Below are 22994 nucleotides of genomic sequence, written 5' to 3' on the forward strand. Positions count from 1 at the left end.
CAAGCAGGCAACATAAATGGCAACGGCTTTGACTGCTTCTTCTCCTTCTGCTGCAGCTAAGTCTGTTTCTTCCACCTCAACGTTGTCTTCCTCTTCTTCTTCTTCTTCTGCTGCTGCTGCACCCCAAAATGCGGAAGTTTAAACAAAAAAATCTAATGCACAGAGAAAGTTACAGAGGCATTGTGTGTGCGTGTGTGTGTGTGTGTGCATGTGTGTGTGTGTGTGCTTAGGCTTATTTCTTCTTTTGAATTGTGTGTGCCACATTTAAAATCTCTTGCAACATTTGCAACTGTCAACGCGACAGCGACAAACTAAATTTTTGCTCTGACAGTTGCCAATTTGGACGAGGGCCAATAATAATGATAATGATAATGATGATGACAACGATGATGACGGACTGCAATGCTCTGCATTGCTATTATTGAATTTTTGCTGGCATTTGCCTGAAGTCAACTAATTATGTACAAGCATTTGCCCACTTGGCTCCAGAATTCATGAAAATGTCGGCGAAATAGGGTATATTAGTTTTGTGTCAGTGTATGTAATCAGATAAGAAAGGGCGAACTTACAACCAGAAAATATGTATAGTTAATGGGGACCAGCAGCTGGGTCTATCTAACTATATCTAACTGTCTTTAAAATCTTTCCACTTTACATCTTCTAATTATCGATAGTAATCGTTTGAACTTTTCTTTTACATTATATACCATACGCTGTTCAGTTAATTCGGTCAATTTCTTCTAGATCTCTTCACTTGTGTCTTTAGAAGTTCTCTAAAGCTTGATCGTGATTTCTTGCAATATCTTTCCATTATCTTTAAGCTTATTTATTTTATTTCAAGCACATCTCCATAAAAACTTGCCTTTCTTTTTGCCTAATACTCAATGATATATATATATATATACATACATGTATAGTAAGTATATATATCCTTTCGCCCACGTTGCTCAAATTGCTGTTGTTGTTGTTGTTGTCGCAAACCTTGAAGCAATGTGGAAAAGGCAACAAATGGTTAAACACTCAGTTCCGACGGCAACTTAGGCGGCTTGGCGCAGTTTCAGCTGTCAATGACATGAATTGCAAGCAGCAGGCAACAACAACTTGCAGCAACAACTGCAACAACTTGCAACCACAAACCGAATCCAAACCCAAATCCAAATCCGAATCGAAAGCCAAAGCCAAAGCCAAAGCTAAGCTAAGCAATGCGACTGCGGCACATGTGCGCGCCGCCAAATCAAAACGTCAAATTATAATTGTCTACGAGTGGTTGAAGCGTTTTTTTGTTTTTCCAAAATACCCTGTACTAAATGGCAATTGCTTTAAATGGGGTATATTGGTGATTCTGTCAGTGAAAGAAAACGTAGAGCAGGGCAGTTCAGAGAGTAAAAGGCAGAGTATAAGATAGTTGTAGCTTCGATTAATCGATTATTGATAAACATGAGTTTATTATACTAGAGAGAGGGAAAGAGAGAGAGAGAGAGAGAGAGAGAGAGAGAGTGAGAGCGAAAGAGCGAAAGAGAGAGAGACAGTAGTACGAGTGTGAGAGAAAAATGAAGCTTTCAATCTACACTGATTTAGCTTGTATAAATAAATGCTTTTAATCGATTGGTCTGTGTATTTAAATCGATAATTTAAATGCCTACAGCTCTGCATCCATATCCCATCGGCCTTCTATGCAATTTTCATGAATTAAGGCGCTTGAAGTAGTCAGTATATGATATATCGATACATATGTAAAGAATATATCGATATCTTGATATACACTGAAACTATTCATCTAACTTCTGAGTTATATAAGCTCCTTCAATCCTCCTTAGGTATATGCATATACATCTACTATTTTCCTTCAGGCTACAGGGCATCTTTCAGTCATTTCCCTTTGCCATGTCTCTCCTTGGCTTTTTGCTTTTGGCACGAGCAAGAGAAACAGTTAGAGTGCACGACAGCAACTGCAACCAAGCCCCAAAAAAACACAACAACAACAACATCAACAAAAGAAGGCAAGACAAACGCCCACGCGACTGCAGGAAACCCAAACTCAAAGTCAAGTCGAAAGAACAGCGAATGGAGAGTCGAGTCTAGAGACTGTAGACTGTAGACTGAAGACTGTAGATTAGTCTTTGCTATTGGCATTGGACTCGCATATGAGGCGCGCCTCCTACTTCTGCTCCTCTCTAAGTTCGCTCCCTCTCCCTCTCTCTCTCTTTCTCGGTCTCTGTCTCTCTTTGGCTCAGCTGCTGCCTTTAACTGGGTTATGTCGAGGTCAGCGCCGGGCTCTGGCTCTCTGCATAGGCAATGAGTCGGTCGTCAAACTGTCTGCAAACTGCTTTGCTCGATTGGCAATTAGCTTCGTATCGAGCCAGCTAGCCTAGCTAGCCAGTCTTCCAGCCAGCCAACTAGCCAACTAGACAGCCACACACAAAGTTCGCGGCCCAAAAGACAAATGCAATGTTGTTGTTTTTCAATCAACTCAATTGTTCAATTTTTTGCAGTTAATTGGTTCTGATTGTTTTCGAGGCGTGTGCTTGGGGAGGGGGTGGGGTAGAGTGCGGGGCAAAGTAGGGAGAAAGGCGGATTTGTCATTCTCCAAGCCCTTTCTATGCATATTTTACTTTATTTGATACCGAAAATCGAAAATGAAAATTTTTAAATAAGCAATTAATTTCTATATAGAAATATACTATTAAAAAAAGTTATTAAAATAAATACTTAAATTTCTTTCTCCACGGATTTGGCTTAAAAAAAATCGAGAAAAAAAGTTGAGCTAAAAAAAATATTTTCATATTTTTTATACTTATAAAATATATATTTTAAAAAAGCTACACAAATTTCATAAATAGTTTTAGTAATTTTTTGTGCATATATAAACACACATATGATCATATAACTAGACATTTATATGCATGCATATATTTAAACCGCTTAAACAATAATGTTGCATATTAAAATTTTCTCTACTTGTCCTTCTCTTTGCAGGTAAGCCGAATGTTGCCCTTTCCATGTGTTGCTGATGCATTGGCGAGCTATAATTCTGTAAGTAGGATTTGGATAAAGGGGAGAGGGAGTGTGCTGTGTGCATGTAAAACAACAGCTAATTATCGCTTAATCCGTAGACGTTTTGTCAGACGTGGGTGTGACCCACGCGTCCATGTTGCTATTGCTGTGTGGGCTGCTGCCACTTTGCATGCAACAAGATAAACAACAAGCAGCAACAATTGCAGCTAACAACTTGATGCATTTTCATCAACATCGTGCCGCTGGCAATTATATTTCAGCCAAACAATAAATTAATTAAATGGAAAATCGTGCGCTGTCTCTTTGTCAGAGTTGTTGTTGTTGTTGCTGTTGCTCTCGTTGTTGCTATTGTTGTTGAGGTTCTTAAGAGGCCGACAAAAGATGCCGTGGTTTAAGTGTATGTAATTTTAATTGCTCAGCTGCCAAATATGGGCGAACAGTAACAGCAACAACAACAACAACAATAATCAAAAGACAAGTGCGCACACAGCAGACAACTGTTGCTGCGGCTAAATGTTGCTGCAATATGTTGATGTCTTTGTTGTTTTCAGCGTGCTTCTTGCTCTTGCGCTTTCCCTCTCTTTTAAGTGAGCTTTACTTTACTGTTGCTCGTTGGCAACATTTCTTTAGCAACATTTTTATGAAACTTGCTGATTTAGTGATGCGCAACATTTTGAAGCAATCTGTTGCTGGTTTGTTGGCTCTCAATATTTTCAATGAAATTGATGGTTAATTCAATAGTTGTTCATTTGAAATCGGTTGACAATTTTAGCCTGTAATGGTGGCAGATAAATTCCTTAAACAAAAGCTCACTTTTGCTGCTGTTGTTGAAGCTTTTGTCCTTAGCAACATTTGCTGCTGGCAACTTGTTGACTTGAATAAGTGTGTATACGAGTACATACATATGTATTACCTTACTCATATAATAATATCAGCTTAAGTCTGATTACCACGCTTTTAGATTGGCATTAAAATATTTAAATTTGATTATAAATTATTTAAAAATAAATCCTGTAATTCAGCCAGCGCCAAGTCGCAAAGGATTCCATATTTAATTACCAGGCTCAGCTCAAGAGTGAACACTCACTCATTCAATGAACACTCACACACACACACATCTGCGCTTTTGTTTGTGCTCTGCGCTTTGTGCATGCCAAAATACTCGTGAAAAAGGCTAATCAAAGGATAGCCATAGTGTGAGAGAGAGAGAGAGAGAGAGAGAGAGAGGAGGCAGCGGGAGTCGGCAGCGGGTGGCAAGGGAGTTAGGTAGAGGCGGGCGTGGTTGAAGTTGAGTGACTGACTGACGGACTGCCTGATTGCCGGACAGCTGTGCTGACCGCTCGCCATGCCCATTTTGGCAAAGCCTTTGTGGCGCTCGCTTCGCTTATGCACACAGCACACACGCCCCGCCCCCTTTTGCTCTTTCATTTCGGCTCTTTTATTTTGTTCTTTTCTTTTGCAATTTGTTTATATTACATGTGGCAAGGGGTGGGGAGCCAGGGCAGCTGGAGCAGCATGGCATGGCTGACAACTTCAATTGGCTTCAAAGGCAACGCGCCGACTGACATGCCACGCCCCTTATGGGGCTGGCATGGACTTTTTGGAATAATTGGAGCAGCGGCGCAATTTGTGGGTGTTGACAAAAGTGTTTGCCACACATCAAAGCGGACAACGGGCCGAGGGGGGCGAGTTCAACTAATTGTTGCCAGCAGCGAGCAGACGGCATATTTAAGCAGCATGTTTCAAGCATGACTTCATCTTGACCTCGCAACGACAGCAGACGCCAGCAGCGGGCAGCGGGCAGCGGGCAGCGGTTGCCCACGCAATAAATGCCAATGGCTACACACAAACATACACACACACACATGTGGCTGAGTGTGCGTGCAGACAGCTTGTCTGCTGCGATTTTGGCGTCGGCGCTTTAAAAGCTCTTTTTATTGATGAAGCGAAGTCGGAGCGGCGCAACACTGTTGCCAGCACTCATAAACATATCTTTGTATGTATGTATGCATGTTGCTATGCAGCTATGAATGTATGTATGTATGTGTGCCATGCAATGACAATGACAAACGGCCCTGCAATTGATTCGCCGCGCGCAGCTTTAACTGTTCTCGTTGTTGTTGTTGTTCTTCCTCTTCTTGGTGAACTTTGTGTGTGGTCTGCTTTGATACCCTGTTAATAGAGTGGATCAACGAGAGGGCATATTAGCTATGCCGAAAGCAGGCGTTGACGCTGTGGGAGTCGCAGGCAATCGAGTGGAAAAATCACCAACAGAGCATGGCACAGTCGAGTCGGCGCCTATGCGTTTTATAGCCGCGCTCGCTATTTAAGCTTGAGTGCCTTTTCTAATTCACACTTTTTTTGTCGTTATCGTTGCTGCTGCTGCTGCTGCTGGCCCCGCCGGGGCATGTGACGACGTTTGCGTTTTTATGCGTCCGCACAAGAGCTGGTAGACGAAGAAGAAGAAGAGCTTGGACCACACACATAGCCGAGTCTAGGCGTACATAAAGATCAGACCCAAGTTGCAGACATGCTCGGACGTGATGAATGAGCAACGGACAGACAGGCAGCTAACGTCATCATCATTATCATCGTCGTCGTCGTCATCATTATGAGCATTATGATCATTATCATATGGTCTGCTCGTCCGTTGTCAGCTTTGTGTGTGACTTTGTCGCCGCCGCTTGTCATCGTTAACATCGCCGTCGCCGTCGTCGTCGTCGTCTTCGGTTTTGCCTTTGTCAACGAATTCGCCGTCGCCGTCGCCATCGGCTCCTCTTTTCACGGCGTTTCGTTTAATTTGCAAATGAGCTTTGCTTGAAAAGCTCAGCCATGCGTCTGACAGTAGGCGGCATTTGCAGTCGCCGTTGCCTTTGCCGTCGACGCATCACTCTGCGCTTTGGAATGCGACGTGCAGCGTGCAGCAAATGCAAAAAAAAAGGCTAAAAACAGCCGCCACACGTGACTGGTCAAATGGCCGTGAAGCGACAAGATTTTGCGCTGCGTTAGCAACTCCATCTACCTTTACCTGTACGCTAACTTGACTTAGCTTCAGGTAAGCATACAAATACAAAATGCACGTATTCCTTTGAACCATATTTGAGGTTGAACTTAACACATTTGCCAAAATTTGCTAAACGATTTAGCTATTCAAACAATGCGAATCTATTTGTTTACCTTATGTGAGGAATACAAATGTGAGAAGTTAGCGAGATGATGTTTCGATACTCTTTCAAAATGTTTGTAACAGATAAGTTCTATCCACCGTGAGGAGCTTTCATGTGCTTTGAAGACATTTTCATTGGTTAGCAGACGTATCTGTGATACCCTATCCAAATGTGTGAGAGGAAAATATCTAGCTATCAGCTGAAAATGTGCTTTACTGAGTTTCAAAAGCTCACACAAGGTAGAAATAGGAGCTTTAATGAGCTTTTTGAATTGAAATTGTTATTATTTTCTAAACTGTCAATATTAATAACAAAGCTTAAGGCAGGGCAAACATGTTGCGAATTCCACAATTGCCAACAAAGAGTAGGGCAATGCGCTTTGCATTCCAAGCTGAAGCAAAGGCGAGAGGGCGGGGCAATTATAGGCGAGCGATGGCAACGCCCGCGTCTAATGACAGAGCCCCTTTAAAGTCTGGCGTCTAGCTTTTTGGTTTAATCTTTTTTCTCCTAATTTTTAGGAATTCAAAATTTGCTTAGATGTTGGATTTGATGAGACCAGGAGAGCGGTTGGCCAAGGGCAAGGGGCGGCTGATGAGGTATCGGGGCACATACGAAGCTATTTCCGCGGAATTGTTTGTCTTTTGTTGTCGTCGCGTCTGGAGCGGCGGTTTGAGGCTTTGTTTTTCTTCTCTGCTTCTTATATTGTGTTTTTTTTTGTGAATTGAATTTCGAAAAACAAGACAAACAAGAGATGAGAAAGAAAGAGGGAGGGCGAGACAGAACGAGAGAGATGATAATAATAATAATAAAGATCATCAACAATAGCAAAATAGGAAGGAATTCTAGGAATTCGTAGGAAAGACAAATTCATTCATAGGCCCAGCTCTCGATTGAATTACGAAAGGCAGGTCGAGGTAGATCAAATCTAAACTGCTTACAGGTAAGCTGGGTAGAGGACTACATACATACATACAGTTGTCGATCTGAGCCAATCTAAACTGCTTTGGGGTTGTTTTCTCATTGTAGGCGGGATCTGTCGATTCGCAGAAGGATTTGCGACAACAATTCCCGGAAGTTGGCCAAAGAAAAAAGAAAATAAAAGCCTGAGCAATTACATCAACTGTTTCGACTAATTTAAACTGGTTGTTGACCTAAATTTGGGCTACGAACAGCCACGCCCACTCGTGCATTTAGTTCCATAAATCACGGCGAACCGATGTCAACTGGCTGCGGCTCATCAACGTGTGGGTCACTGGCAAAGCGTAAAAACTTTTGTCGTATAAATTTAGAAATTGAAAAACCGAAAGAAATCAAATTTGGTAGACAGAGATCTCATATGATATATGTAGGTATGTGTTCATTGGAATAAAAACAAAAATATGTACATATATATGTATGTATGTGCATATATAAAATCTAAATATGAGCACTCTTATGCTCGCTTACATTATCGATGGGCATGAGAGAGTATATTAGTTTCTATCAAATTTATGACTTGCCTATTATATCGACAATATGAGATAGGGGGTTTCCAACATTTAATCATACACGTATATGCGTATATAAAGTAACTTTCATATCTAAGTAGATTTCATTAGGGTATCTAAATTGCAGTCCAACCCTAGTCAAATTCACTTTCCATCTCATCTATTAATCCATAAAGCTGAATCTAAAATACGCAGGCCGCAAGTTCAGTTTCTACGTCAGACAACACCTCTGCAAGGTTTTATTTCACTTTTGGTGGCTGAGAAAAATATTATTTTTGTTTTTATTTCTTTCCCAATTTATGCTAATCAACCTCCCACATGGACGAGACGAGTGTATCGAAATATATATGTATGTATGTATGTATATCTATAGACGAAACTCGTCTAGCCAAAAATAAATATGTTTTCTGCTAGTGTCTTTGGATCGCCTCTTGATTTGGATTTATTATTTATTAATAGAGTCGCGTAATTTGTATTGACAAGTTGAAATCTCATTAAAACTAAATTAACAGTCTGCTGAATGTCCATATATTACTATAGAGTCTAGACCAATATTCTTCCTTAAGCCAAAAGAGGTCTATTAAAAGTTAACTGTCCATAAATTTGTAAGCTTGAGAACTTTAAGATCAATAAATTTTATTGTTCTTCTCTTTATTCTTTTACTCTTTCTCACTACCAAATCGAAACGTCTTTAGCGTTAATGGATGTAACTTTGCCATCTGTATATTGGCATATTGATAACTATTGACTTTTTATAGTACCATAAAATCCCTAATGAACTCGAGCTCTTAAGTACTTGGGTAGTTTATAGTTTTATATTCGGTCATTAGCTAAAAATTCTAATAAAAAAGAAATTAAGGGAATTAAATAGTATAGTATAGTATAGTAGTATAGTATTAGCAATAATAAAAGTATAGTAATGCAATAATCAGTTTTTTTTTAATATAATAAAGTATTATATGGAGACACAATGTAAATCTTATAAATATGAGCAAAATTTAAGCTTTAGCAGAAATTTCGAATATTTTAATTCGCATTCTTATTGAATACTGAGTTAGAATCACTAATATTACTATCTGCTGAAATTCAAATTGTTTGAGCGTTACATATATATATGGCCTAGATCGTTGGGAATATACCGTCCTACAAAGTAGTAGTAACTCTAAGTAGATCAATTGATTTACATCGAACTATAGTTTTCTAGAGATTTCTAGATCTCTAGATCTCTAAAAGAATTAACTCCTCAAGTTAAAGAATGCTGTAATAATCGTCATAATCAAGATCCCATGACATTGTCTAGATCGGATCGGATCACAGTTGCCTTTTAGGTGTTAATACTGGATATGCGAGCGTGGTGATGGAGGCGATAGAGGCGATGCCTCGCTGCGTCTTTTGAAGTTGTCGCAATGCGCGCGCGTTCGCTGCATCAGGTGCCCGCTAGATGATTAACGGGAAACGTAAGCAGCTGGAGTGCTGGGCGCGTGGGGGCATTGCCAGGGAGACAACAGCGAAAGGGCGGGGCAATGCGGAGCGAGGCGCTAAAAGGGCAGCGACGAGACGCCAACGCAGACGCAACGTAGCTCAGCAGCTGCGGCCAGAGAGAGAGAGAGAGAGAGAGAGAGAGAGAGAGGGAGAGCTAAATAAATGCAATGTTGCATAAATAAGCATAAGGCAATGAGAAAGAGACAGTGAGATAGAGAGAAAGAGAGAGAGAAAAGAAAATAAAACTAAAAATTGTCTTTTATGATGTTGTTGGCTGCACATTTTTTGCTTGCTTTTTTGCTTTTCTTTTTCTTTATTTTTTTCCCTTTTTTCTCTTTTTTTGCTGTTTTGCAGTTGAAGTTGAAGTTGAAGTCGGTTTCCTGCAATGGGCGAAAAGGGCTGGTGGGAAGAAGGGGCACAGGCGGGCAGGGCAGGGCACTTAAAGGTGCAGCGCGTGTGCCGACGCACAAGCGAAAGGGCAGCAGAGTGAAAGAGTGTGTGAGAGAAAGAGAGAGAGAGGGAGGGAGGCAGCAGCAGCAGCAGCAGAGGCAAAATAAGCGGAAAGCACAAAACACAATGTTGTGCAAAGAACGTTGAACTCGTTGAATTCGCCGCTGGAGTAGAGTTAGCGTAGAGCGGAGGGAAAGAGTGTGTGTGAGGGAGAGAGAGAGAGGGAGTGATGCAGGAGATGAGGGAGTAAGAGTGAGCAGAGAGAGCAAATATGTGTGTTTGTGTGAGTGAAAGAGTGTGTTTCTGTGCTTTGCACTTAGAAAAAAGAAACGAAACAACAATTCATAGATATGCAAATATTATGATTTAGATATATATGTATATATATCTATATAGTTTTAAATATACAAAACACATTTCATGATTCTAGAAATTGTAATTATTTATCCGAAAAACCAGCTCAACTGACTTCATACAAACTCTGCACTGATTGCGCTCGGTGTATTCATGAATTTTCCATAATTTTTCATTTTCACGCACTGCTGGGACATTTGAGAAATAGAAAAATAAAAAACCAAATGCAATGCACTTGCTGCCATTTGTTGCGGTTGTTGTAGTTCTTGTTGGTGGTGTTGTTGTTGCTGTTGTTGTTGTTGCTGTAGACCCCTAAAGCATTTTGCACTTAGCGTAATTAGCGGGCAGCAGGATTCAAAAGCGAAACGAACTGGAAATCAAACAACGCCCCAGCAACAGTTTTGACAAATCGTTCTTGGCTCAAACCACGGAAAACGTAGCCAAATCAATTCACGCACAACAAACTGCAACACACACACACATACACACACAGCGCTTGCTGTGGCTGTAGCTGTCATAACTTGAGGATAATGCGGCCTGAAACCATTTTGTTGTAATTGGCATAAGAGTCTCTAATACCAAATGCATTTATTATTTCGACATGGCCAACATGGACAGACAGACATGGCCAACAACAGATGAGCAGCAGCTGAAACTGAAGCTGAAGCTGCAGTAGTTAGCCGTGGCAGTTGCACGTTGCAAGCTGAATCGGATGCTGCAGTCGCTTCTAGATGAAGTCGCAGTTGGCTAACGTGCCTCGAGAAGAACTTCTGCTGACACGCAAAGCAGCTTCGCACTCCCTGACTCCCTGACTGCCTGCCTGACTGCCGCCTGACTGCTTGAAGCCAAGAGGCCAAGAAGAGAACTCGTTTCGGTTTGGTTGTTGTTGTTGTTGCTGTAGCATTTCTCATACCCTCAATTACAAAATGGAAAGTGTAGCTTGAAATTGAGCGGCGATTGGCAATTCGGTTGCAGCTAAAACTTGGCGGAAAATTGAGCAGGAAACTCGCTAGCAGATAACAATAGTTGTAGATATCAATTAATAGTGTTATCGATATGAGCACATGCAGTTTGTATAGCATCGATACAATAATATTAGAATCTTGTGGTTTTCATTCTAGGTGATAACGTCTAGATGATGATAAATATCCTCTGTCTAGATGATAATTTAGGCAGAAGATATTATACTTGTCGATCAAAATATCATAGCAAGTGTGATCGATATAGGCATTAATACCATATTGTTTGATACTAGAATGTAGGAGTATTTATAAACCGATAGCAGCAGTTAGATCTTGATCTCTCTGGATCTCTCTGATGGCGATGACAGGCAGTCAGTAAAAAAACGAGTGTTATCGACATGACAATTATATTGTAAATCGATAATTGTTATTCCTAATGAAAGATACTAATACATAAAATTTGTAATTGCATGTGAAGACGTTAATATAATTCTCCAAGACTCTTTTCCATTGCTCTCTGAGATATATAAGAGAGAGAGAGAAAGAGAGAGATAGAGATAGAGAGAGAGGGAAAGAGAGAGTATTTCCGAGTCGTGCATCACTATCGTACTTCTTTCGATTCTCTTGACTTTTTTTGCATTCATTTTGGACTGCGCCTTTACGACTTTGTCTTGACCATTTTACATTCGTTCGGTTTTATTTATTTTGTGATTTTGTTTTCGTTTCTTTCTTTCTCTTTCTGGTTTTTTTTTTCGCTTTGATTTTCTCGAGGACGTAGCCTTAAAACCAGCTCCAGCTGCTGTTGAAGCTGGTTTGCCTTGGAGCAGACGCGGCTTGGTTAGCAACTCTTCGTTCGGACCCGTTCGATTCGCCATTTCAAGGTCTGACTCAGATCCAAACAAGGAAGGAAACGCGTTGCGCCCTTCTTCCACAGATTGTCTCGCATCGAGTCTGGTTGGCTCTGTGAGCCACATTCCAGTTATGGCATGGCCTTTGCCTTTGCCTTTTGCCTTTCGCAGACACACCTAGTTTCTTTCTTTATATGCCCCATCACCCAATTTAAAGGGGTATATTGGCGCATTTGACTGTGTCAAATGCAAAGCATTTCATTGCATTAAAGCCTAAAGATTTGAAAGTCCAAAAAGCTCTTTTGTACATCGAGATCCTTGACAGTCAGCTTAAGTTTAATTCCAAGTCATCGATAAGTTTTTTCGATTAACCTCGATAGGATTTTGTGCGATAATCTAAGACGGCCTTTAAGTCTGGGACCACTGAATTTTATATGGAATTTCAATCAAAAGCTGAATAGATATGAAGTCTTCACATTTCGTTTGCCCCATCCATCTGGGTATGTGTAAGTCGTGTACACCCGGCAAAGGCAAGACAGGAATTTTGAGTTTTACTTCACTTGATTCCTTGCACTTATGAACTACTTCACATTTTGAAGAACTATAAACCTATGCGATTCGTCAGAATCACTCTTACTCATTGTTTATCCTTATGTTGCGTGGTTTTGTTTTTTTTTTTTTTTTTTTTTTTTTTTGGTTTAGCCTGACTCCAACTGCTTTGCCAAAGTTATTGAACTTTTTGGCATCGCTCGCTTGACCCTTCTTTCAGTTGTTAATCACACATGACTTGGCCACATGTATCAAATATCAGCTTCAACTGAAGACCAACCAGCCCCCCTTCCAGCCCTGCTTTACTTCACTGCCTACGCCACTGCTGCCTCACCCCTTTTGCCTTTTGGTCACTTCAAAGGCGGCCGCGCCGTTTGACATTACAAGCAGCAAGAAAAAAGCGAACAAGTACGAGCATTGTAGTTAGGCAGGGTCTGATCGACTGCACAATACTCGTTCACTAGTTTTTTATTCCAGTATCGATATGCCTCCCTACAAGGGCGTACTGTAAAATGTATATGGTTAGCTGTAGAGCCTTTCCGTGCAAGTCTATTGTGAATTAAGTTCACTTTCAGTTCAGTTTTAAATTGTTCCATCATGCCTCTTGATTAATTTTCTTTTTATACCAATCTCAAATTAGCAGAAAAAATTATTCTGCAAGGAGACTACTCCGATCTATGCATTATTATTTGATTATATAAAATTATAAAAAAAATAATTAATTATACAAAAATTTAGCATATTCCATGGCCCCACACAGCCATAAACCCGAATATACTCTCCTTTTCACTTACTCAACGAGTAAGTCAAACAATTTAGTTTGATTTAACACTGCAAGCACACAAGCCACAACCACTGCACCACTGTGCCACTTGCACCACTCTTATTCTGCTGCTTCTTATGTTTTTTTTTCTTTTTTAATTTTTCACAAGTAAAGTATTTAAATTATAAAACGGAGCACATCAAAGCGCTGGCGCTGTCAATGAACCTCATAGCGCTCGACTCCCTCGCGCTGCTCCTGCCTCAGCTCATTTCGAGGCTTGAATTACGCGCTAGGCTAAAACAAAAACAACAACAACAGCTAAAAGAAGAAGCAGCCGCCGCAGCAGCAGCAGCAGCACAAAAGGCCACTTGAGTAGCAATTGCCAGGGCGGGGGCAGATGGCAGGGGGGCGTGGTCGCTAAAAATCCTTTGTAGTGGGTTACGCCAAAAGGTTTCAATTACATGGAAAAACAGAAAATACGAAAAAAGTTAACAATGAAAGGGAAACATACAGCAAGCAATGCCGACAGCTGCCAACGCACCGATGGGCGGCCAGAAGCAGCAGAAGTGGGCGTGGCAGGGCGCACGTTTCATATGCACTCAACGCATGGCGAAAGTTCTATTGACCATTTCAGTATTTGGCGCCACTCGAAATGCCAATAAACATTAAAAATAATTGCAATTATGTCGGCGCCCCAACAGCCCCTACCTCTGCCGGCTCCCCTTCGCGTCTGGCTGCCCCTCCAGCGCTGAAGGTGCGCACACAAAGCATGCCACGCCCCCAAATAGTGCCAAAGTCCAAATAGCAAAAATTGGCATTCGATGCAGCGCGCGCGAATCTTAAATGCATTTTGGAATCAAATGCGTTGCAAGCAGGCAAACATTTTCTATGCCATGCCCCATTTGACGCATAACTCATACGCAGTGTGGGACGGAACGAATGAACCGAACGTGCAACTAGTACGGCTGGCTGACTAACAGATACCCACACACACACAGCCCATCATGAGGTGCTGAATTAAAGGCAAAGGTGCTTATCTATATGTATATGCATTTATCTATATATATCTGCAGATTACTGTAATCTAGATCTTAAGGCACCATCTCACGAATGTTTTGTTTATATTTATATACAAATATAGATTTTTATCGATTTCAAATAGAAAAGGCTATCGAATATTTAACAGAGAATTGATCAATTTACGCTCTATAAAGGAATATATAAGTTTCAGATACATAAATAGAGCTTGATTGGGCTATTAATCCAAGCATAAACTAATATACCCGATACATGTATTTCACAAATGGGAATGCAATTTCCAAGTGTTGAGGATTTGTTGAGTGCAGAGAATGCTGAGATTGTGGATTGCGAGAGATGAAAAACTGTGAAAAGATATTTTTGGTAGCTATGGAAAATATGTAAAAGAAATTAAACTAAACTATTTTAATGGGATTACAAAAATATTGGAGGTGTTCAAGTAAAATGGATTAAACTTTTGCTAAAGTACAAGAGAGAGATAGAGAGAGAGGGAGAGAGAGCGAGGGAAAAGAGAGGGAGCGAGGGAAAAAGTGTGAAAGAGAGATAGATTTCTTTTCTTATTCTAAATATTCAGACAAATATAGCGAGAGTTCAAATCATGCATTCTTAAAAATATTTTCCGACCTCTTCTGAAGATTTGGCAGTAGTTATATGTATATACGATAAGTCTATTAAGTCTATATAAGTCTGAAAGTAATGAAACATCCACCTCAACAGTTAAGCCAAAATAGCTAAAGATTATAATTAACCCAGAGTTTATCTCACAGTTTCACCAATAAATTATCGATTCCTCAAATCGATATATTTCACTTCGTTGATAAATGTAGTCAATTTTTCGTTCATGACATCGTATATACTTCTCTATTATTCATATTCTAAATATACATTCCTCAACTCTTCAACTAATTTGCCTATGGCTTGAAACGCTTTAAACGACGCTTGAAAACGTTTTCGTTTGGATTAATGCGCTGCATTTAATCAAAAGGCCGCCAAATGGATTACGAGCTGTCCGTTTAGTTCGCTGTTAGTCACGACATTTGTCACGTGCCAATCGCTCAATCAAAATGCTGAGCACTTAAGTTGCTGTTCACCCTGTTACTCCCGCTCTCTGTCTCTCTCCCTCTCGCTCTCTCTCACTCTATCTATCTCTCGATTGCCCACTCTAATATTTTGGGCCATATTTCAAGCTGAACTGAATTTGGCTTTGGGCCATGCAACTACCGTTCGCTGACTGCATGACTAAGGAGTCAATTGTCTATCTCTATCTGTCTCTCTCACTCACCCAGTCACGCTGGCTATGTCTGTCTCGCTTTGTCTTTGTGCAACGCCTCCCACAGTCAATCAGCAGCGCTGTCTGTGGCGCATCTCTGCCGCAAGCTACATTCGGCTACTGTTGCTGCTGCTGCTATTGTTGTTGTTGTTGTTGCTATAGTTGCTGCTGCTGCTGCTGCTGCTGCAGTTGTCAGTTGTAGCTGCAATCGCGGCAACGTGGCAATTAACTCTTTGATGGATTTACTGCTGCCCGCTGCGCTGCTGACTATTAAAAATGGCCACGAAATGCGTTTTTGAATGCGTTGGCCAAACTGCAACAGCAGCAACAACAACAACAATAACAACAACAGCAGCAGCAGCAGCAACTGCTTTTCGCGACTCCACAATTATAAAATAACCATCATTTATAATGGTCCACGGCGTCGTCTGCCGCAAAATTCCCAATGTGAGCGGAAATGCAGCAGCAACAACAACAACAACAACAACTGGCAACTTGCAACCTGCAACGTGCAACTGCGTGCGGATTTGAAACATTCTGCAGACATTTAGCGACCGCTGAACCAGCGGCTGCATATGCAAGGCGCCTCCACCTCCTCCTCCGCCTCAGTCTCTGCCGCAGTCCCAGGCTCAGCCTCAGCGCTAGTCAAAGCCAAAGCCAAATGTTGTTTTTCCGAATCAGAGAAGCGTTTCAAATTACAGACACCAAATAAGCCGACGCCGAGGCCGAGCCCCTTCCCCTGGCCCTCTTTTGTTTAGCTGCAAGTGCAACATTTTGGTTTGCCGACAATAAAATGCGTGGCAAAATGCAATTGAGAAATTAATTTCATCCATTCCGACATTCGCATTTGCGCTATAATTAAAACTAATTTCTGTGTGTGTTAGCTGGCAGCAACAGCAGAAGCAGTAGAAGTTGTAGCAGGAGTAGCAGCAGCAGCACCACCAGCAGAAGCAGCAGCAGCAGCAGAAGCAGAAGCAGCGGCAAAAACACCCGCAGCAACGCCTTAAACAGACACTTGGCTTTGTGCTGCTACGTTGCACACACACACACAGTAACACACACATACAAACATCTATATATGTTTATGTACATATATAAAATTAAATAATTTTAAAAGTTACAAAGGAAAATATATTGTTTCTTAGCCTGATTACATTTTATAGAACCCTGAAAAATATTTTAAATAAAAAAACAAAACTAAAGGCAAATTAAAAAAAAAAAAAACTCATTTCTTGTGATAATATTAAAAAATTATAATAAAAAAATAATAATAATAAAATAATGTTAATAATAATTAAAATACAAATTATTAAAAAAAACAAGTAAGGAAGCTCTAGTCGAGACTGCTCGACTAGGAGATACCCTGAACCCTCTAATCTGATACTCTAATCATTCTGCACTTCTTTTATGCACACATACATACAGATGCATCCACACGCACGCATAAGCCTGCGCTCTGCTAACTGCGCAGTAAGCAGCGACTGCGCTTGGGCTGCGCTGCAGTGTGGGCAATATTATGAGAATTTATTTGTCAAATAATTTCTTTTGTAAACATATGATCTTAATGAAACTTTCAGAGTGTAATCATATGGTAAATATGTGTGTACATTCCAAAGCACAAGTCTCTAGTACTTGAAATGCGTTTTTTACAAATTGGGGGAGAAGGGGGCGTGGTATCCAAAATCTGTAAATTGCAAAATCTTTGTATCGATTAACTTTATATACAACACAAATTTAAAGACTCCAGGTCTAAAAATGTTCAAGTTAGGCTAAAAAAACAAAATCAATTTTTCGATTATTCTCGATAAAAAAGTTATCGGACGATTTATCGAAAAAATAAAGCAAACTCGTACTGCGTATGGTACACACGAGTATGCATGCCAAGTTTCAGCTCTCTAGCTCTTATAACTTCTGAGATCGACGCACTCATACGGACGGACGGACGGACGGACGGACGGACGGACGGACAGACGGACAGGGCTATATCGACTCAGCTCGTCGCGCTGATCAAGAATATATATACTTTGTGGGGTCTGCCACGCCTCCTTCTGCCCGTTACATACTTTTTCACAAAACCATTATACCCTGATTTCCCATTTTCAATGGGTTCAGGGTATAAAAAAAATAATAAATCTAAAATATATTTTCATTGAAACAATAGAATACGCAAATATAATATACACGTTTGTAGTATATGAAAATATTATAGCATATGTACAAAAACAATATGAAATACATATTTTATAAATAATAAAAAAAATCTTTACAAAAACTAAAATAAAAATAAAACAAAATGGTTAATGGTAAACAAAAAATAAAAAATTTAATTATAATAAAATATAAAAGTCTGGCCCAGTTGGGCTTGAGGTTAGAATAAATAGCATATTGCCTTAAGCACTGACTTAAAGAAGATTTTAGTGTCTGTTAAATGGAGCTGCGAGGCAAAGCAAAGCAAAGCAAACACAAACACTAATTGAGCACGAATTAAAGAACTGTTTAAAAGAAATGGGCTTACGGACCTCAAGATAATTGCATAACAGCAATCGAAACAGCAAACCTAATAAAAACAAAATTCAGAAAAATAAAAATAAAAACTGATTCATGGTTTTATGAAGAAAAGAATGATTAAAATTGAGAAAAAGAGTTTAGTTAATAATTTACTGAAATTTAATTAAGTACGTAGTTGATCCATAATATAATCGATAGTTGTGTAATTATTATCGACAATATCGATGACTTTGAAATACTGGACAGCTCGATATTTTATAATTTTTGTTATTAAGAAATTAACTTAAAACGGGCAGAAATTAAAGGCAAACGAAGTCATCTATTTGTACAGTAAATTTTATTGAAGGAGAATCTATAATTGTTAATGAAATAAATATGAATAGAAATGCTCTATTCGATATATAGGCATAATACGATATTGAATGGAAACTACATTCAATGAAGCCAATTCAAGCAAATGCAAAATTTGTTACATTGAATAGGATATATGTATATATGTATATATACACACATAAATTGGTACATACATATATACATCTACAGATTTGAACAACTGCAACTGCAACTCGAATTGATATGCTTCAGAGGCTGTAGAGTAGCACACTCGAAGCGCAGTAAAGCCCAATTAAAAAGCATTAAAAAACAGAAAAAGTATATGCATATAAATATACATATAAATATATATATATGTATGTATGTGTATATATTTAAATTTCCCTGCCTCAAATTGCGTCAAGTGAAACCGTACTTCGGTACTAGTGGGCGGTGTGGGCGTGACTGCTGCTCTAATGAGCGCCAGGATAGCAGCTGGCATAGGCTCCCAATGGAGCCGAGAGCGAAGCCCGGCCGAGCAGAGGCAACTGCAGCTGCAGAGGCAGCAAATGAAGTGCCAGAAATGTGAAGCGAAATTGCATAAACCACTTCACACACACACAAACACACACATACAGACACACTGCAGAAGGCAGAAAAATCAACTCGAGGGCGTGGCCGAAGGGCCTAGAAGGGTTGCGAGTAGTGGGTGCTCGGAGTGCTCGGGGCGGTCGGCATTCGCAGAGGGACTCAAGTACTATAGAAAATAAGTAAAACATGGAAATTTCCCAGTTCTTGCTTTCTTTTTTCTCATTTTTGCAATGCGGCTCGAGTTCATTAACATCAGCTAAAAAATGAAATGAAAAAATCAGGTGCCAGTGGCTGCAAAACTGTGGCAGCAATTGCAGCTCGGGCATGAGACTTGGTCAGGGGTTGCTGCCATATCTACCCCAAGCAGTGGTAAATCTAAATCACTTTATTACTCTTTTTCATTTTTTTTTTTTGCATATTTGTTTTATTACTTTTTTTTTATTTTACTTTTTTGCTGCATCTTTTGCTGCTGCTTCTTCTTCAGCTTGGCGCTCTAGCTCTTCAGCTCAAAATTCCCGAGAGACTCAAATGCTGCTATGCAAATGGAGGAGGGGGGGATCAAGGGAGACAGAGCCAGAGGGCAATACATTAATATTATTACTATTAAGCGCCTGTATACCCTATAAAAGTCTACATAATTCGACTTATGTAAAGCTTTGGTATGGGACAGTGATAAATATTGGGCATATATCATATGATATCGCATCATATATCAGCAATTATTGAGGTTTATAAATAAAAATAACTATAAATAAAATAACTAACTAAACTAAAAATTCCATGAAATTTCAAAACGAACTGAGATAAAAGTTTAATATGATTCAGTTGTATACCAACTACAGGGTATCAAATGAGAGGCGATCCAGATTGACTTAGGACTAAAGATAATATCCGTAAATAAATAACAAACTTACCACAAAAACCCACATGACTCGCTCACATTATCGAGCAATTTACAGGGTATGCGAAATGAAAAGAATTGCAGCACAGTTGGTTTCACTCGAATATTCTTTAGTTTGGTTTATTTTCCTAGTCACAATGCACGTGCTGTCAAGTGCTGGGTGGTAGGCGTAGGTGGTCGCGGGGCGTGGCAGAGCATAGGATTTGCCTTTAAACAAAACAGAAAAATAATAAAAGATTTAATTAGACAGCGGCAAAAAATCATGAGGGAAATAACAGCAAAAGTTGCGGCTACAGGATTTTCGATGCAGCATGCGGCATGTGGCATGCGGCATGTTGTGGCATGTGGCACACAACGATAAGGAGCAGCGGGCAAAGCCGAAGGATATTGTGAAGTGTGCATTGTGCATGTCGTTTCAAGGGTAAGCCGGAACCGAAAGAGAAAGACAAAGACAGAGAGAGGGAGAGAGGGGGAGAGTTGGAGCTGAGGCAATATATGGGAGCTAAGAGTTTCTTTTTGTTTTTCTTTGTTTTTCCTGCTATTGTTCGCCTCGTCGAGGCTCGAGAGGCGCCCAGGCGGTGGGGCCAGCCAAGGCAAACAAGGGACATATTAATTGCATTGCATATTTTTGACCCCCTCTTCGTAGACCCCCCACCCTCACGCCGCACGTCTGCAGCGCAGGCCCCTCTGCATTGTGCTACCCTATTATTAATGAATTAAACTTGACTTTCGGTTCGTTGCTCGCCGCAGCAGCAACAGCAACAACAACAGCAGCAGCAGCAACAATCAACAACAACAATGAATTGTGGAGCCTAGACGAAGTTAATAATACCCTAGAGATTGATTATATGTCTGTGTTTATGTAAATATATTTGAATATATATTTTTGAATGATTATTATTGGACTCAAGCTTTAGCTGCGCCTATGCATATAGCTCCTAGATCTGAGCGATTATTCCTATAGGAGTTATATAGGAGGAGGAGGAAGTAGACAGGGAGACAGAGAGGTTTGAGGGGGATAATATTTGTATATTGAGAGATGCGGAACCAGAGAATTAAATACAAACGATGAAAGTGCGGATAAAAATGTTTGGGTGTGTAGGGAGTGATAGACAGAGACTGAGAGAGGGAGAAAGAGAAAGAATAAAAGAGTACAAATTGGGAGAGATAGAGAGAGAGAGAGAGAGAGAGAGAGAGAGAGAAAATAAATAGAGAGAGAGAGTAAGATTGTAAAAATTAGAGACAAAGTGAGAGCGTGAAAATTGAGAGAGGAAGAGAGAGAAGGAAAGATTTTAAATATTAAGTGAGCGAGACGGAGAGAGAGAGAGAGATAGAGAGAGAGAAAGAGAGGGATTGTGAAAATTAAAAGAAAGCATGAGCGCGAAGCAGAGAACAGGGATAGAGCTTAAAAGAAATTGAGGTAGATAAAAAATAAAATAGTAAAAGAATATAGAATATAGAATATTATGAGAGCTGCTGAGACAAAGAGTGAGAAGACTAAAAAATAATATAGAAAGTGCGAGAGAGGCACAAAAGCATTAACTTTAATATAATAGAAAAGGAGATAAGGACAGAGAGAAAGAGGGAGAGAGAGTCATGTTCTTAACGGAAACAATTCAAGAAGAAGATCTATATAGATATATCCATCTGTTGAATAAAATTATATATATAGATATATTGAATATCTTGTTTTAGGACTTAATATATTCTATCGGAATTGATCTAATTCTACTACAAATGCATTCTTATGTAACTAAATCTAAACTAAAACTAATCTAAGGGACTTCTCTGACTTTATCGAGTGTTGGTTTACATCAACTTCGCCTGTTAAATTGCAGCCCTGTTAAGCGCCATGCGAAACTTGAGCTTAAAGTTTTGCAACTGTTTAACATTTAGGTTTACATCAGATATTTTAATTTCATTTGGGCAGAGCATCAAGTCCGCCCACAGAATCAGGGCGAAGTAGGCGCATGCCCCCGGCTATGCAGTGGCTGGGGAAAGGGCGCCGGCTGGGGGTGGCATTAAGGGCGTTGACAGGGAGGCAGGGCGGAAGAGGGGGAGTTGTTGCTGTTGCTGGCACATGCAGAAATTTTGCTTTAATGTTTTTTTTTGTTTTTTTTTTTTTTTTTTTTTGGCAGTGCCTGCTGCTGAGGAGGGAGAGAATGGGAGTAAGAGAGAGTAAGAGAGAAAGGCAGGGAGTTGCTGCTGCTCTTCTTATTTGATTTGGGTTTACTGCGCTGTGTTTGCCTGCCGCTGCTGCTGCTGTTGTATGTGTGTATGTGCGACATCGTTTGCAGCAGGTTCAATGTCCGCTGCCCGTTGCCCGTTGCCCGTTGCAGATGCCACACAATGGGGCAACAACATTAACTTGGCTCAGTCACGCCCCAAAGCGGCCAACCCGCAGCTTCTCAGTTAATGTAATGATATAAGCTGCAGATTCTTGGCGAACTAGAGATTCCTTCTCTCTCTCTCTCTCTCTCTCTCTCTCTCTCTCTCTCTCTCTCTCTCTCTCTCTATTGGTCTTTGTCTCCACCTCACTTAATTAAGCCAAGCTCACAATTAGGATGCCTGTTGGCCCACATGATTTTGGCCAACGAGGCGATTGTGGCACCACTGGCAATGCCCCAGCCTCAACCGGGACGAGCTGGCTCATAAAATAAACTTTGCCTCTGCCGTTGCCCATCTTTGGCGCTTTTGGCGTCTCGCAAATAAATCCCACAATCTAAAGAAGGACACACGGCTCGAACATTTTCATAAATTTGCCAGCTACAAAACCGTTCGCTATTCGCCATTCGCTGTTCGCTTTATCGCATTTTTGTGCAAAGTTTTTCAATTCTAACTGTGAATCCCACTGCCGCTCAATGGGATTCGAATCGATGAGGATCGGCTCAACTGGCCCAAACGGTGCGTTAACTCCAAGAATGCACAGCTAAACAGCGCATAGCACAAAGTGCAAGACTTAAGAGAGGGAATGATCGACGCTATTGGGGGAGGAGATTACCAGGAAGGTGAAGTGCTACTAGATACCCCATGGTTAACAAGCAGAGGCAATAGTTAGTAAGCTACTGCTGGATACTCTGTAATTATGAAATGATCTTAAGCCAACTACCCTGGAAATTAACATTGCCTGTAAATATGCTGAGCTCAAATACAAGATGTATCTCTACATAAGAAGAAGATGGGCTGTAAAGATGTATATTCACACAGTTCCTATACATATACCCTGTAAACATGCCTAGTAAGCAGCGACGCTTTGCACTTTGCCATACTAAGAAAGATATACCCTGTAAAAACATT

General features: G+C 40.4%; 1 protein-coding gene and 1 long non-coding RNA gene across 3 annotated transcripts in view; one reads left to right on the plus strand and one right to left on the minus strand.

Annotated features, from left to right (window-relative positions):
* Snoo (Sno oncogene) overlaps positions 1 to 22994 on the plus strand; it is a 120074-nt gene that overhangs the window by 82632 nt on the left and 14448 nt on the right. The gene's annotated exons all lie outside the window — the stretch shown is intronic.
* LOC149269584 (uncharacterized) overlaps positions 1 to 22994 on the minus strand; it is an 89794-nt gene that overhangs the window by 51334 nt on the left and 15466 nt on the right. For both annotated transcript variants that reach the window (XR_016269033.1, XR_016269034.1), the window contains one exon: positions 19711 to 19904. This is a non-coding gene — a long non-coding RNA (uncharacterized LOC149269584). The remainder of the gene's footprint in view (positions 1 to 19710; positions 19905 to 22994) is intronic.

This window comes from Drosophila arizonae, chromosome 3, assembly GCF_054131065.1.
Source record: "Drosophila arizonae isolate 15081-1271.41 chromosome 3, UAZ_ARI_1.0, whole genome shotgun sequence".
NCBI lineage: Eukaryota > Metazoa > Arthropoda > Insecta > Diptera > Drosophilidae > Drosophila > Drosophila arizonae.